The sequence below is a fragment of the Mastigoproctus giganteus genome, chromosome 6, assembly GCF_048544385.1.
Source record: "Mastigoproctus giganteus isolate SK-2022 chromosome 6, ASM4854438v1, whole genome shotgun sequence".
NCBI classification, from domain to species: domain Eukaryota; kingdom Metazoa; phylum Arthropoda; class Arachnida; order Uropygi; family Thelyphonidae; genus Mastigoproctus; species Mastigoproctus giganteus.
In genome coordinates this window covers 33,241,556-33,260,240 of record NC_143580.1, presented here as the reverse complement: position 1 = coordinate 33,260,240, position 18,685 = coordinate 33,241,556, and the positions used below count along the sequence as shown (strand labels likewise).

General features: G+C 36.6%; 1 protein-coding gene across 1 annotated transcript in view; it reads right to left on the bottom strand.

The window, feature by feature from the left end:
• Positions 1-18,685, bottom strand: part of LOC150084144 (small subunit processome component 20 homolog) — a 229,120-nt gene that overhangs the window by 187,389 nt on the left and 23,046 nt on the right. The gene's annotated exons all lie outside the window — the stretch shown is intronic.

Sequence of the window (18,685 nt, the reverse complement as noted above, 5' to 3'; positions counted from 1 at the left end):
TGTCTTTCCAGTGCCCGAAACATTGCCTTATGCTGTATGGAGTCAAATGCCTTTTCATAATCCACAAATGCCAGGCATAATGGTGTTTTATATTCATTTGCTTTCTCCATTAGCTGTGATATTACGTGAAGGTGATCCATAGTTTAAAATCCTCTCCTAAAGCCAGCTTGCTCTTTCGGTTGATTCTCATCAAGTATTCTTTCTAATCTGTTAGTAATGACCCTTGTGAACAACTTGTAGATGTGGGATAACAAGCTAATTGGTCTATAATTTCCAATTCATCTCCTTTCTTATGCAGCAAAACTATGATTGCATTATTCCACTGCTTAGGCATCACACCTTTTCTAATGCACTTTGTGAAGAGCCTTGCCAGTTTTTGTGTTATGTCTCTTCCTCCCAATTTTAACAACTCTACAGTAACTTCATCTTCCCTCGGGGCTTTCTGATTCATTTTCTTCAATGCATGTTCTACCTCATCAGGAATAATATCGGTTATGTCGTATGTGTTGATAATTTGCGATCCATCTTCCCCACTGCTGGCATCATTACCTCGCTCCTTGTATAATTCTCTATAGTAGTCTTTGGCTATTTGAATTATGGCTTCTCTGCTGTTTATAAGTACACCATCGCTATTCTTCAGTTTCAGTATCATTTGTCTTTCTGTGTTACTGCTCATGGCTGCTGATTTAAATCCTTTGTTTTCCCTTAATGCTTGTTCTACTTTTCTTGTGTTAAATCTTCTTATGTCCTCTCTGAGTCTCTTTCTAATGGCTTTGCATAACTCAGTATACTCAAATTTTCTCCTTGTCAGTGTTTATCTTGCTCTTCATTTTTCGTCTTCGGTTCATCATAAGTGTTTCTTGATTAATTTTTTCTTATTTGGATTTCTTTTTCCCTATAGGTTTCTTGGGCTTTATCACTTTCAGAAAGTTGTAATATTCCTTGTCGATATCTTGGTCCTGAGCAGTCTGCAGAAGATCAAACTTGGGTCTCAAGTTCTAGTACATACTGCTTTTTCTCCTCCTCCTCTATTATCTCAAAGACCTTTGTATTATTTACTCGAGTCAGTTTTTTCCTTTCCTTTCCTACATCTATATCAAGTGTACATCTTACCATTCTGTGATCACTTCCAACATTTACCTTATTCAGGACGGTAACATCATTCACAATATATCTTCTGTTAGTGAGGATGAAGTCGATTTCATTAGTAGTTAATCCATTTGGACTCTTCCATGTCCACTTTCTGTTCACCCTTTTCTTGAAAAAAGTGTTCATTACTGACAGTCTGAGATTCTGCAAATTCCACAAGTCTTTCACCTCTTTCATTTCTTTCACCAATTCCAAAATTTCCTATAGTTCCCCTTTCTGCGCTGTTTTGTCTTTTTCCAACCTTAGCATTGAAGTCTCCCATAATAATAGTGTAGTGGGTTTTTTGCTCATCTAGAAGACTCTCAATTTGGGTGTACATTTCTTCAACCTCTTCATCATCATGGCTCGATGTTGGTGCATAAATCATTATAATCTTTAGCTTGTATCTCTTAGAAATCTCGAGTATTAGTCTTGACACTCTTGGTGATGTACTTTTGAATTCCAAAATGTTGTTTTTAAAATCTTTATGGACCAGAAACCCAACTCCACCTTCACTCCTTTCACTGTTTCCATTAGTGTACAGCAGATTTCCACTTGATAAACTTATAAGTGATTCGGGTGCAACTAGTATTCTTTAAATGTTTGTTAAAAATAAAACTACAAACATATAGACTATACAGAGGACCACGGTTAATCTGACCCTACGGATAATTGAGCCCTAGATAACTGACATTTTACTGTATTATATCTCAAAACATATGCCAATTTCTTGGTCAGATGGAAGATAGTGAATGCATTTTTTAAAGATAGTAAGTGAAATTTGACCAAGAAACTGGCACAGATTTTATATTGTAATGTAATGCTTGTCAAATAAATTATTATTGTGTAAGTATTCAGAAATTTTTCAGTCTGTAGATGAAAATAACCCGTGAGGATAACTTATTTAAAGTCATGAATAAAGTTTCAAAATACAATTTAAATTTAATCAAAATCTTAAATGAGTTGTTTTGCTTGTGGGAGTTATCCATAAAGACCGTTTCTAATTACTCACACCTTTTTTTAAGTGAATATTTTAGATTTTCTCTTAAGCATGAATAAAGTCTGAATGTATCAATTTATTCTAATTATATAAAATAGTGATGGAAAAAGCTGCGTCATCAATAAAGATATTTTACTCTTTTGGTTTTGTAGGAAGACAGGTAACTATAAAAGTTGGCCTATCTTTCTTCTTTTTTTTTTTTTTTTTTTAATAACAGTAGTACAGTAAGTTCCAGTTATAGTGATCATGATTGCTAACTGAATTTTGATTATAATAAGCAAAAGATCGAGTTTACTACCTCTTTATAACAGATTGTTCAAACAAAAAGCCCAATAAACTGAAAACTGTTTTCAGTTTACTGTTTATTGTTTTATGGTTGTGACTGCTAGAATTCAATGGGACCTTCAGAAATGTGCTGTAGAAAAATATCACAGAGACTACTTGATTTTCTTGGACACCATGAGTGAATTTCAGATTAGTTTAGCTCCAAATTCGGTAAGAATAATATCGGCCCGAAACTGTGCATTTCATTATTTTTCTCAATTTTTTAAGGTAAAATGTGAATGAAAAGAAAACGCATAGGTTCAATATTGCAACAAAAAACAGAAATTATTAACAGAATTAGAAAGGATGATAATTTCAGAAATCTCTCCAAAGAGTTTAAAGTTGTTGTTGTTGGTTTGTTGCTTAATGGCACAAGAGTTGCTAAGGCCATATTGTGCCTGATTCTATTTAATACTGCAGTTTAAATGTTAAAAATCTGTTTAATAATCGTGTCTGCTTCAAGAATGCAAAAAAACTCAGTTGGATTTGCATTGTCTCCAATCAGATGAGATAATGTTAAAGGTCCTTGCAGATGTGAAAGTGACATGAAAATTGTGTTTCGAGCATTAATGTAATGGTTACAATTTAGTACGATATGCTTCACTATAAGTGCAGTCTAACAATACGTACAAATAGGTGGATCTTCCCCCACGAGCAGATAAATATGGGTTGGATGCGTGTGCCCAATACGCATCCTAGCCAGGATTAACTCCTCTTGCCTATTTGATCTCATGCTTGATGCCCACAACTGAGGTTCCCATCTGAATTGCAGCAGCTTATTACTGCCCTGAGCCTGCCAGATCTGCAACCACAGTTCTTCACAGACGTTTTTTATGACTGATTTGTAGTCTGTATACGGCACTTGGTAGTTAGGAGAGCACGCAGTGGTCAGATGTTTAGCAGCTTGATCTGCATGTTCATTTCCTTTGATGCCTACATGACCTGGTATCCAACAGAAAGTAACTGATTGGTTGGCAGAATGTAACACAATTATCTGTGATCTGATTTGCTTCAAGACAGGGTGGACTGGGTTGGATGAATTTTTTAATGCTGTTATTGCACTCAAAGAGTCAGAATAGATCATTGTTTGCTTATAGGACAGATCAGTTACATGATCTAGAGCAATCTTTATAGCAAAAGGTTCGGCAGTATAGACACTGCATTCCTTAGGAAGGGACACAGAACTAGAAACGACAGAGTAGAAACTGCCGCTGCACCTACTGTTGTACTTGTTTTTGAGCCATCGGTGTATATATATATATATGAAAATACTGAAAATATTTAGCTATATGAGCAGCATGGAGTTTCCTGATGGTGGGATCTGCAGCCTGTTTTTTCCCCCACTGTTGGAAAGCGAGAGATCACAGACCAGTATATAACTAGACCATGGAGGTTCGTAAGTGTTTTTGTCCTGAAAGATATTATCTATATGTAAGTTCTGAATGCTCTGGGATGTTCTGAATGCTCCTAAAGCAATCCTTAGAGCACTGTGATGGATAGTAGTGCACTTTCCCCTGGCCGAGTCATAGATTGGAGCTCCGTAATCCAAGCGAAATCTAATAAAAACCCGGTATAATTGAAGCAGAATGCACAGAATGCGGTCAGCACCCCACGGGGATGAAGTTGTTCAATTGAGGATATTCAATTTTTTTAAGCAAATGGTTCTCAGATATGAGATGTGCTGTATGAAGTTTAATTTATTGTCCAGGATTAGACCAAGAATTCTGATACTATTGGAAACAGATATGGTAAAATTTTTAAGTTGTAATTCAGGCTCGGGGTGGAATCTTATGCTTTTTACAGAAATGAACAGCTTGATTTTTGTGCTGATAAGCAGTAGCCATTGCGAGACATCCACAGCTCTATTTTGTTAATTGAGATCTGAAGCTGTCTCTCGATAGAATTCATATTTTTCCCTTGGCACGAGATCATGAGGTCGTCTGCATAGTGATATAATTCAACTGTGCTTGGAATATCATGGATGATGATGTTTATTTTAATTAAAAATAGAGTAGGACTCAAAACAGATCCCTGAGGAACGCCTTCCTCCTGTATATCGATTTTAGAAAGAACATTTTGATAACGAACCTGAAAGGTTCTGCCCTGGAGAAAGCTTTGAATAAACAAGGGAAGCCTGCCTCGTAGTCCAAAGGTGTGAAGATCCTGTAGAATACCAAAACGCCATGTTGTATCCTTTTCTAAGTCCAAACTTATCATAACTAGGTGGTCATTTCTGATGTTTGATTCTGCTTTAGTCATCATATCAAAAGCAGATCTGTTTTGCCAAAAACCACACTGATTTTTATGCAGGATGTTGCATGACTCTAAAAACCAGGTGAGACGTTTGAGAACCAATTTTTCCAGTGTTTTCCCTAAACAACTAGTTAAGGAAACTGGATGATAGCTAATCGGATTAGAGAGATCTTTTTCTGGTTTAGGTATGGCTAATACAAATGAATGTTTTCCTGAAAAATTCTGTTAAAAAATATTAGTAGTTTGTAAAGCTATGTCATTCAAGTGTTTCAGCATAATATAAAATATACCATCCAGGCCAGTCACACTATTGGGTGCTCTGTTAAGAGCTTCCTTTTAACTCGGATATTGTAAAAGGTTGATTATATGGAAGAAAGAGACCAGTGTTGAAATTTACCTTGCATTTTTCTGCTGCCTCTTTAATTTTCTGGAATGGACATCACATGAATGTGCTGCTGAAGTTTTAGCAAAAGCTTCAGCAAAAGCGTTTGCTATATCTTTGAGGGGAAGACAGTTCCTGTCCATTACAGATCAATATAGGAGAGGATGATAATGGATATTTGCCATTTAGTTGTTGGATTTTCCTCCAAATTAATTTAGTATCAGTTTTTTTTGTTTAATTTAATCTTATTTAATTTAATTTAATTTTCGTGTAAGATTAAATTTATTTAATCTTACCAGAAAATTTGGCTATCTGGAAGAGGACTGACATCAATTATTTTGGATAAGTGATGCTCTACTGTATTTATTTTTGGCAAGGAACTTCACAAGTAATGCCTTTTTTTTTTTTACTCAACCAAACAGATCAGCCACCACATTATTGAATTCCTTTCATAAATTCTATTAACCAGCAATTGTATAAATTACACTGTGAGGATAGTGTGTTTTGGAGGAAAAATAATTTCAGTAATAAAGATATTTTATTTTTTTGGTTTTGTAGGAAGACAGGTAACTATAAAAGTCAGCCTATTTATTTATTTTTGGCAAGGAACTTATCAGTATTTTTAAAACAGGAGCCAATAAAAGTCTCTGAGCACTTTAAAAATTTTCCATATTATTTAATGAACCCTACTTATACATTAGTAATTCTCATAAGGAATGACAGTAATTATAGATGCTGGTAATTACAGATTCTGATATGCATTAACCAAATTAAAGAAAAAAAGAAAAGAAAAAGAAGATAATGAAAACAGTGAAGGAATGAGTGAACAGTATTTAATATAAGATAGTAATTGATTCACAAGTAATACTTTTTTTTTTTTTTTTTTTTTTTTTACTCAACCAAATAGATTTTAAATTTTACTCAATGACATAATTGAATTCCTTTCATAAATTCTATTAACCAGCAATTGTAAAAATTACATTGTGAGGATGGTGTTTTGGAGGAGAAATAAGTGAAAAATACATACATACATACATATATATTATTCAAAACAAAGCATGCAATGAATGCAATAACTTAATAAAATTTATATCATATCAATTTTATATACATTTTTGTAATGAAATGATTATATATAACATAAAATTGACAAAAACCAGTTCACAAATATCTTCATATGAAACATCATATCAAATATTCCTGTGCATTCTATTATGTATACATATTTTAAAAGAGTCTATACTTTATTAAAATATATAGGTATTTTCATTTGTTTTGAGTTGTTAATCAGTATTCTCACAGTTTTGTTAATGAGTATTAACAAACTTAATTTCTCTCTGTGGTGCATCTTCTGTCTAATATCATCCTCAATTTAAAAATGAATTCTTGATCCAATGCACAGGTTCTTAGACTCTTCTTTCCTTTCATCAATTTACAAATAACTGTTCTGAAATTATTCAACAACTTGGTCATTTCAAGTTATACTCACTTCTAATTCCTTGTCAATATCCACTTAATCAAAGAAATTTCTGTTGGTCATTTCAACAGGTAAGGTCACTAGGACTGGTTCTTGAAACCTCTGTGGATTACTAAAAATATTCTGAAGCAGTGCTAATGCAAAATCAGTCCCTTAGTTCCAAGCTTAGAACCTTAGCACCTTAGTTCCAACTATCACATGAAGGTGAGCTAAAATTGATTTTTTAGCAATTTCTAATCTATCACTTATAGATTAGGTCTCTGCTTCATACCACGAGGGATTTTATAATTTTCTAATCAAGGAATTGAATTATTTCAATGTTGAAGGAATTATTCCTTCAACAAAGCAGAAAGCCTGAAAAATTGGTACACTGATGTGCAAAATTTAAGGACCAGTCAGGACCTGTAGCTTCTTACAGGAGTGACCTGGATATGGGAAAAGCATACCAAATGAACCTCATGAGGTATAGAAATGATGAAAGAAACAACACTGACACAACAACAGAAACAAAACGATACAGAGGGACTTTATTCAAAAATGGCAACATAGCACTGGCTGCCATGATACAGATGCATCACTGCCGAAGATGGAACAAAGGGAAGAGGTGGTCCTCAGTAGGAGATATGGCGACCCCTAATGTCGATGCAGGCTTTGCACCACCTGTCCATAGTTAGAACAATATTGTTGATAAGTAATTAAGGCATTTTCCATTTCTCTGTAAGTGCCATCTTCAGCTGGTGAACATTTTCTGGTGGGTGTGGATGTGCTGCTAGACGTTTCCCCAGAGCATCCCATATGTGTTCGATGGGATTTAGATCGACTGAATGGGCAGGCCAATCCATACAAACAATGTCCTCACTTTCCAAAAGCATATCAACAGCTGCAGTGCGATGGGGTGTGGTGTTATCATCCCTAAACACAAACTCGAGGCCAATGGTACCTCGAAACAGACACACGAGAAAGGATTACTTTAGTACAATAGCATGCAATGGTTACAGTACCACCTTCCAGTATCTGGAGTTGTGTACATCCATCCAAGATAACGCCTCCCAAGACGAGAAAACCTCGACCACCATATAGATCCCTTTCAGTGATGTTTGCAGGGTGATACTGTGTGCCAACCTCTTGCCAGATTAGCTGACGTCCAGAATTGCTGCTGAGACTGAATCTACTCTCATCAGTAAAGAGTACCTTAAGCAAAGATTTTGTGGTTGTAACCTTTAGAAATAGTGCTGGTACTTAAGTTTTGCACACCAGTGTATAATCATGCAAGCATTCATACTGTTCAAATGGGGACCTGGGCCGTTTTAATGCATGGGTGCACCCAGGAGATGCCAGGGACCTTGGACTACTGGGGGCCTCAGTTGTTGATCTTAAATAATTTTTTTAAAAGCCCCTCTGTCCCATATGTTACGTTGCAGTCGAAAGCACCACAAACACGGAAAATCATGATATATGAATAATGTTTTTGGCTTTCTTTAAATAGTTTAAAGTGCCGAAAATATTAATATTTAGTAAAATAATTAACAAATTTAATTCTTGCTTATGATTATAAATTAATAATATATATAATTATGTATTATATATATTATTAATATATATATATTAATGAAATACCCTGATGAAATACCTGATCATGTATCAATATTTATTTCTACCGACATCAGATCAAGCAATTTTTACATCACCTATGTTAGACCTTTTACTAAAACTGCTTCCCCCATATCTGATGACAGCTATACCATTTTCATTTTGTTTTTATTTTCTTTTTATTATCATTTTCATTTTATTTTCATTTTTATTGCCATTTTCATTTTTACACCATTTTCATTTTATTTTATTAATATTTTGTTATACTAATTTTACTTTACAGTTCCCCCACTTTATATTGGCTTGGCAATTCAACCCATAATTTACTTAATTCATCATAACCTCTGGGACATTAACATTCTTTCATCTTTCACTAATCTACTGCTCTTCTTTTTCTACTTTCCCTTATAGATACTGGCACCTTGTGTAACTTTCACATCCATTTATACTTACTCAATTTAATTTAATATTAATACAAATTATATATATATATATATATATATATATATATATACAGTGGATTCCGGTTATTTGGGCTGCCGGTTAATCGGGGCAGCTGTTTATCTGGGACAAATCTTAAAAAACAGAACCCAATCGAGAAAATAGCCAGGGTTTACTTCGTTTAATTGGGACAAAATGCTGTTTAATCGGGGCAGGAGACCGCAGCACTGGAGATTACCCTACGATTGTCTCCGACCGTACCACGCAGTTCGGTCGGATTTCTAGAGGTCACAACCATAAAACAATAAAAACAATTAGAGCCACCTGTTTATTGGGCTTTTCTGTTAGTGCAATCTATCATAAACAGATAGTAAACTCGAACTTACTGAATTTTCGATAATACCGACAGCTGGAATTCTGTGGATTATTATGGCAAAATGTGTTTAATTTCCATGGAATCTTCAATCATATAGAAAAAATAATTTTCAGAATCTTCTCTTCATTCCTATTTTTAAAGCTTCGCAATTTGTTACTCCGTTCTCACTTGCGTGTATCATGTTACCTGCAATTTGTGTGTGCTGTGTTTTTTGTTATTGATTGCTTATCTTTTTACTGTTTTAAATTTTAACTCAACCCACAAATGTCAGTGAACAGGAATGTCAACTAGTTTAGTTAGTATGTACATATTACAGTACTTATTAATTATTCCAATTATCACGTATATTCTTCCGAATTTCACGTATCATTTAATTTTTTAATTGGTAAATAAAGGGTAAATTTCTGCTTAATATATCTTTACTTTACTTATAATATTCCTCCTATTTTCGCTAATTAGAATTGCTGTTTAACAGAATTAAAATTCAATTCTCAAACGTGATCAAAATGACCGGCGCTTACTACACATCGTATAGTGGACGGTACTTTACTATGATGAGTTCATCGTAACGTGATTTGATTGTACAGTGAACTAATTGTAAAGGGGGATACATTGTATTTTTAACTATTTATGTGAAACATCAGATAATTGGGGCAGCTGCTTAATCGGGCCGAAATGCACTAGTCCCGATGTGTCCCAAATAACCGGAATCGACTGTATATATATATATATATTATGTAATTATAATTATATAACATAATTATGTAGCATAGTTTCCAGTAGATCTTTTAATACATAGGGTGTTAGGAATGCGACTAAGAGAGATCCAGAAAAAAATTAAAACAAAATTTAAACTGAATAGGAGCCACATTTGGAAATTCATTGGGGGCCCGAGAGTTCTTAAAACGGCCCTGATGGGGACAGGTATGTGGTTTTCCCTCTACCTTGTTTGACTCATTATTATAAATGTCAGCATATAAACAGTTTTTTTCCAAAAGTGGAATTGTCAAAAAACATTCTTACTCAATTGCAGCTTTGATCGCATAACAAAATACAAAAATTTAAGTGCAATATAAGATGAAATTTTAATGCATTTGCTAGAATTTTTGTTTTCGTCTTTAGAAAATTAATTCTAATTAACAATGGGCTAATTAAGCAACACAGTGTATTATTTAAAATTCACTGCTGAAGGAAGATAAATTTTTCCATATAGTGTACATCTTTATAAAGAAACTACTGTCACAGCTTTTATCACTACATTTTCATCTTTAAAATTTTTTCACCTATAATACAATATTCAAAGCAACAAAAAGAGGATAAACAGAGGGTGCCAAGTATGTACTATATGAATGATAGAGCAACACAGTCAAACCAAAACCAAATGTTGGGACTGCATCTCTGATATACAAAGTGATGTGAACATGTGATAAAAATTCCACCTCAGATGTGTCCCAATGAAGACGAGTTTTTGAAGATAACTCTTAAGCCATTTACGATGCTAACACAAATATACGTGGTCTTAATTCTAATCTCAACGATGTCCATTTCCACTTGCAGTCTGCCAAACCCCGTGTACTTTTTCTGACAGAATCTCAGTTATCGGTTGATTCAACTACTGCTCATCTCAGATGCCCAAATTATTCGCTGTATGATTCCTTTCGCCTCAAAGGCTTAGTACGCGTGCGCGAATGGTTACTGTGGTGTTGTGTTTGTTCTCCTGCAAATGTATGCTAGAATTGATGATTCAAGATGAATCTGTTCCAACATTTTGATACACTACGGGTCAGCGAGCGTTGCTCTTCACAACTCTGAAGAAAGAAGTACTCGAAAGATAGTTTTCAAGCGATAGTAAACGAAATTTATGTTCCTCTTCAACAAGGTATCTCATATAGTTTCTATAGGCAGTCACGAAGCTGGGAAGTTTTCAGCGTAAGGATTACTGTCTCACAGGTTAACCAAGGTCAGTCACTTTACTGTTTTTGTCTGGTTATAGCCCGCAAGGTCACCTGTCATTGTTCCTACAAAGAGGACCGTGCCTTTCAAAAGACTACTGACTAATCTGCAGTGGTGTGACCTTAAGTACTACGTGTAGTTCAAATTAGGACTGTTCTAAGCTTATCTCAGAAATCGCACTCAAATCTTTGAATGTATTTTAAAGAATTCTAAAGTATTTCAACTAATTCTCTGATTAGTTTACTGTAAAATTAGTTCAAATAGCAATAATATTGTTTCGAATATTGCATATTTTATATTTTGCATTTAATGTTTCATCTTACCTTGCATATTTAATTTTCATTTTAATATAAAAAAGAAATTTATTGTTTTACTGTTAATTACAATGGCTCCGCAAGTGCAAATTATTTGCCATATGTGTAAAAAGAAATGCAAAGACTTCCTCCAGTGCAATGCGGAATGCGGTCTTGTGTACTGTATAAAATGCATAGATTTGTCAACCGTAAACTGGAAAAAGATGTCACAGGCAGCTATCGACTCGTGGAAAGGTCCCTGTTGCATAAATTACAGGCAGACGAAGAAAAAACAGACGAAAAATGAAAATAACTCAGGATCAACCCCAACGGATCTTTTAAGTCTTTCCGATGGCGAATCTCAGTGTTTCACCTCATCGTCAAATGGCACTCAACAGAGTGGGCCATCCGAGGACATACCTCATGACGTTATATCAGAGCAGACAAATTGCTCCTTCTCTCACCTTCTTAACCACGAAGTCTCACAAGTTGAAAAGCCAAATGAGATGACCACGAAAATGATTTTTCAAATCCTGGACACTCAAAAATCCATGATGGCTTCTCTTCTTGACGAAACTAAAAAAATCAGGTCAGAAAACGCCCAACTTCGCGAAATAAATTATATCTTACTACAAAAAATTTTGGATTTAACAAATCTTATCCAAAACTCCAGTAAACTTATTCAAAACTCCAGTCCTACAAGAAACTTGGCGAAATCTATGGCAAATCCCACATTTCAACCGACTCCTATAGCAGAAGCCACTTATGCATCTATTGTAAAGGAACCTCCACATACTCCAGTATATGGCCCAGTTACTAGTCAATCTCAGAAAGCGTGTAAATATGGCAATAGATCTGTCAATCCACTCCTAGAAGATGTCATTTTCTCCAGGAGGCAGGCAGATAACATCAGAGGACAACGGAATCAATCTGCCTATAATCAGGCAGGAAGACATCGACACACCCCTGCTGTTGTGGGGACAGCTACCAACTCTTCAATCAGAGCAGTCCCAAGAACTAAAAGTTCAACCAAGAGTATTTTCGTCTCGCGACTCGAACCCCAACTGTGCGGTACAGAAGTAGAGCAGCATATCAGAACTCAACTGCAGATAGAAGTAAACGTAATAAAAATGAATTCCAAACACGATTCGTACAGCTCTTTCTATATTCAGTGTCAACAAACGGATTTTGATCTATTACTAAAGGATTACTGAGGGAGCCATTATTCGGCAATTGAAACTAGTCAATGGGAATGAAAATCGAGCATTTTTCAGATATTCTGGAATCTCAACTGGGAAGAACTTCTATAAACGATTCATCTATCTCTTCATCTTACCAGAATTTCAATGACTCTAACTCTTGTGAAAATACCTTTCTGCCATGTCACTTGCCAACAATTAAACCAAATAACTTATGCCTTACTACAGCATCAAAAGATGCAATTACTGTATTCTATATGAACGCACGCAGTCTTGTAAAACATAATGATGAAATCCTCGCGCAACTGACATCATGGAATCTCCATCCAGACCTGATGGTTTTTACTGAGACCTGGTTCTCCCCTGAAGTTTCAGTCCGATTTCAAGACTATGCTCTCTTTCACAGTTGCAGATGTGATTCTAAAGGGGGTGGAGTTGCTATTTACGTTCACAATCATCTGCGATGCTCTGCCTTTCCTATCACAAATCTGCCTGATCAAGCTCGTGAAATCACTTTTATCCGCATTGCTTCTCTGGTGATTGGGTGTCTATACCGACCTCCCTCAGCTTCAGTCAACAGTTTCCTTGTAACTCTTGACAATATTCTATCTCACTTCACAAGCAAATCCCTTAGTCTTCTGCTGATGGGAGACTTTAATATTAACATACTTCAAAGCTCTTCCTCTCAAGTGCAAGACCTCCTAGATGTCATTTCTTCCAATGGTTTTTCTCTTCTGACTGACGGAATTATCCCGACTAGAATGGGAGAGTCCCACAATTCCCTTCTTGACTTCGCAATTGGGGAATGCTCACTAACCTATGCAGTACTGGATGCAACCATTTCTGATCATCGTCCCATCTTAATGGTAATTGAAAATGAAGAAATTGTGGAAGAGATCATGCACACTCATAGATCTGTGACTCCAGGCTCTCTCAATCAGCTCTGTTATGATCTCCAGCAGTCTTCGTGGGATGGAGTGGCTGCTACAGATGATCCTGAAATTGCGACGAACTTCTTCTTTGAGCATATCCTAAATAGTTACGAAAAATGCGCGTCATACATCAGGATCCCAGGGAATAAAAAGACCACTAGGCCAAGATGGAAATTATGCCCATTTATGTCAAACAAAATTTGTAACATGCTAAAGAAAAGGGACAAACTTGCAAGAATTGCTAGAGAAACAGGAAAGGAGGAGGATAAAAACAAATACACAACGTACAGAAACAAAGTCACCGACAGTATTAGGTCGGAGAAAAGGAAATATTATAGTTCCCAACTTAAAGGCGTCATTACAAGCAAGGAAAAGTGGGCAGTCTTGGACAAGCTACTACCTGGAAGAAAAACGAAACCACAGAGCTACGTTGGAGATGTAGTTGAGAACGAGGTACTCATTTCGGATGACCAGTAAAAAGCCGCAGCATTCCGTAATCACTTTATCTCAAGCGTGAATAACCTTTTTAAAGACGAAGTTGACTCTAGAGATAATGCAACGAAAGAATCTGTCAAGCACTCAATGAGGAGCTCTTTTTTCCTCGCTCCGCTCTCAGATCAACAGATTTTAGAAGCCGGACATCAATTAAAAGAAAAGGGAGCCCTTGGCTTTGATGAAATATCTCCTGCTCTGCTGAAAAAGGTCCTTAACTCAATTCTAACACCACTGAAGTATATTTACAATCTTTCCGTTCAATCTGGTAAATTCCCGTCTCAATTCAAAAAAGCAGTCATTGTTCCTGTTCCTAAGGGGAAAAATTATAACTCTATCAACAATTTTCGTCCAATAGCTCTACTCTCAGTTTTTGCAAAATTATTCGAAAAAATTCTTCACGGCAGACTCATGAGCTTCCTGGCAGTCAATCAGCTTATCCATCAACAACAGTACGCTTATCGTTCAAAAAGATCCACTGACCTGGCAATTGTTGACTTCTGCTCCAGGATCACGGATTGTCTTGAAAAGGGTCACTATGCAATAGCACTGTTTCTAGACCTATCAAAAACTTTTGACTGCATAAATCATAATATCCTACTCAACAAGCTCAACAATCTTGGCTTGAGAGGAAAAATTAACCTTCTTCTTGAAGACTACCTTAGTGATAGGCCATTTGTCGTTAAAACAAACCAGTCTTTTTCAGACATTTCTTATTTCTCTAGGGGAGTACCTCAAGGCTCACTTCTCGGACCGATCCTATTTGTTCTTTACATTAATGAATTTCTCTCTCATCTTCCATCTTCCCACCTAGTAGCGTATGCCGATGACATTTCCATTCTAATCACTGATAAAGACCCTACCCAACTTCAATGCAAGATCTCTGCCCTGCTCTCTGAAATGCATAGTTGGCTTCAAAAGAATCAGCTGATACTAAACCCAGAAAAATCCAAATATATGGTGTTTAGGACGAAAAATAAACCATTGAATATTGATTTCGAAATAACATACAAAGGAAAACAACTGGAAAGGGTGAATGATACCAAGTTTCTAGGAATCTGGCTAGATGACAAACTGAGTTGGGATAAACAAATGATCACCTTACGAAAGAAAACTTCGTCACTAGCAGGAATACTCGCCCGAGCCTCTGCCTGGGTACCTCCTTCCCTTCTCAGACTAGTATTCCTTTCCTTAATACAGCCTCACTTCACATATGGAATCATCTCATGGGGCACGACCAGTCAATATAACCTTATGAGAATCAATTCAATTGTCAATCGATGTGTTCGTTCAATTTTGGGCCTTCCCTGGAATGCATCGGTGACTTCGACATATAAGGAAGCGAGACTCTTAAGCATCTACCAACTGATACAAAAAGCTGAAGCGGTCTTTGTCTACAATGCTTTGAAAACACCAAACTTTCCTCCTCTCTTCAGATCCTTTTTTATAACAATAGAAGAAGAAGGAATAAGATATAATTTAAGAAATGAAGCGAACCTGAAGGTTCCGCTTTTCAGAAAAGCCATAGGCCAGAAAAATATAAAATACAGAGGCGCAAAAACCTGGAATAATCTTCCTGAAAACATCAAAAATGCCATTTCACTAAACAAGTTCAAGAAGCTCCTGACTGAACACATCACCAGGGGGGTCTGATCTAAATCACCTTCCACTCAAGTCCTGAACTTTCCACAATGCATACCAGTTTAGAAATTGTGTAAACAAGTTGAAGGAATAGCTGTCATAAATTGTAACATTCTATGCAATTATTTCATAATTTTTCTTTCATACTTGCTATTGTAAAAGTACTCACAATGTAATTATAAGTACTGTTGTTAACCACGCGACATGTGTGGTTGGTTTACGTAGTCTCGGTAATGGAATGTAGAAACATGTCCGATTCATGATGTATCTGTTTTTATTGTTATCTTTTTCAAAGGGAACACCCCCTAAAAAGCCTCTGGCTTATGTGTTCTCCCTCCCTTCTTGCTGTTATCTCCCAACAATTGTAACACAAAATAGGGATAAATAAATTATCAAATTATCAAATTATCAAAGCTTGTACTTGTGCATATGTCCGTTCAGGGAATATCAGAATGGACATATGTACTTGTGCATATGTCCGTTCTAATATTCCCTGTCAGAGACTTGGCAATATGGAATCTCCTCTCTTTGATCTTCTCTGGCTTAAAATCTCTCTACCTCATTGTGTCAAATTCATCTGTTGTCTCTACCGTTCTCCCAACTCCACTAATCACTTGGAGCTCTTTGCAACTTGACTTCCTCTCTTTGCAACTTGACTTTCTCCAGTCCAACTTTCCTAACAGTGAGGTAATTTTCCTTGGTGATTTTAATGTTCACAACTCCAGCTGGCTTCCGTTTTCTAGTCACACCGATCCAGCTGGTCGTGATGCTGAGGCTTTTCCAATTACTAATGACCTTGCACAGATTGTTCATTTACCTACAAGAATACCGGACAATCCTAATCTTAAAGCCAATACCCTTGATCTTTTTCTCACAAACAACCCTTCTAAATACGCGGTCGAAGTGAGAGGTCCTTTAGGCACTTCAGATCACAACTTGGTGATTGTCTCTTCTCCAATGGAACCTTTATTTCTTGGCTATTCCCAACCTCGTGTTGTTTGGCATTACAAGAATGCAAAATGAGATGGCCTGCGAGATTTCTTTTCTTCTTTTCCTTGGTCGGATTACTGTTTCAAAACTTCTGATGTCAACACTTGCTCAGATCGTGTCAGTGAAATTATTCTTGCAGGAATGGATATCCCACACACCACTTTAAAATCTCGTCCTTTATCTAAACCTTGGTTTTCCAATAAATATGCTAAGGCTGTTCAAGAGAAGAATATTGCATATCATAACTGGCTTGTTTCTAATTCTCCAGTTTCATTTTCTGCATACACCAAAGCTCGCAACAATTGTAAAACAGTTATTAATCAATCAAAACTAGAGTTTGAATAGGCTAAGAGTAGAAAACTTGCTTCTTGCCCTAATGGTAGCCGAGCATTCTTGTCTCTTGCCAAAGCTATTGGCCGCAACTTTTGCCCATCTCTACTCCCACCTCTGTCCAAACCAGATGGTTCTGTTGTCACTTCAGCCAAGGATAAAGCTGACCTGCTAGCATCCCATTTTTCTTCCAACTCATGTATTAATGATCTTGGTAAAACAATTCCCACCATTCCCAACATGCTCCATTCAATGACCCCCTGTGGTCTTCCGTCAAAAGGATGTCAGAAGGATTTTGACGAATCTTGATGCTAAGAAAGCTCCAGGTCCCGATGGTATTTCTCCACTTGTTCTCAAAACCTGTGCTCCTGAACTTACTCCTATTCTTTGCCGCCTTTTTTCACTTTCTTATTCCAAAGGTGGTTTTCCTTCTGATTGGAAATTTGCTCATATCCAGCCAGTTCCTAAAAAAGGGTGACAAATCCTTCCCATCCAATTATCGTCCCACTGCAATTACTTCTACTCTTTCTAAAGTAATGGAGAAATCAATTAACCGCCAACTCTTAAACTACCGAGAAACCTTCGGTCTGATCAACGATCGCCAGTATGGATTCTGTCAGTGTCGATCCACTGATGATATTCTGGCTTATGTTACTCATTTATGGATAAATTCAATGGAAAAGTTTGGTTAAACAAGCAATTGCGCTTGACATCTCAAAGGCTTTCGATCGTGTTGGCATAAAGGTCTTCTAAACAAGCTTCCATCTTATGGTTTGCCAACTGTTTTTAGTAATTGGTTATCCAGTTTTCTCTCTGATCACTCACTGAGGGTGATGGTAGATGGCTGTCTTCTAACTTCTCCACTAATGCCGGTGTCCCCCAAGGTTCAGCTCTTTTCCTCTTGTATATTAATGACCTTCTTCCATTGACTGGAAATCCTATCCATAGTTTTGCCGATGATAGCACATTGCATTCCACTTTCCATTTTGAGAAACCTTGTCCTGCTCAATCAGCTTCAACTTCTCGAAAATCTGCTACCAATTCCTTAAATGCTGATCTTCAGGTAATTCTGCAGTGGGGCAAAGACAACTTAGTTGATTTCAACCCTTCTAAAACTCAGTCTTGTCTTATATCTCGCAAAAAGGATTCTTCTGCTCCTATGCTTATCTTAAGTGACACTCCGATTTCTAGGCAAAATGATATATCTCTTTTGGGGATTACCCTGACTTCTAATCTCTCTTGGCACAAGCACATTACAAATATTGCTTCCTCTGCATCTAAAAAACTTGGGTTTTCTCTTTCACTCTCGGCGTTACTTTTCTTCCAAACAGCTGCTCACTCTGTATAAATCGCAAATCTGCCCTGCCATGGAATATTGTTCCCACATCTGGGGTGGTGCGCCCGAAACCTCTCTCAGGCTTCTCGATTCCATTCAGAAGAGGGCAATTAGGTTAATTAATGATTCATCTTTAACAAAGTCTCTTCACTCGCTGTCTCATAGACGTACTGTTTCTGCTGCATGCCTCTTCTACAGATACTTCCATGGGCACTGTTCTTCTGAATTGGCTTCTATAATTCCCGCTCTCTCTTTCAAAACAGTCCGAACACGTGCCGCCACCAGCCAACATCCATTTACTGTCCAACTTCAAACTCACAGAACCAACTTTTCATCTTCCTCATTTATTCATTCAACTGCCGTTTTCTGGAACAACCTTCCTTCATACGTATTTCCTGAAAATTACAGTCTACAGAAGTCCAAATCCAATGTCAACAAATATCTTCTTTCATCCTCTCAACCTCCAACCCAAGCACGGTACTAAGTACTATAGGTTCTAATACCTCTCGTGTTTGGGGTTTACATAAAAAAAAAAAAAAAAATATAAT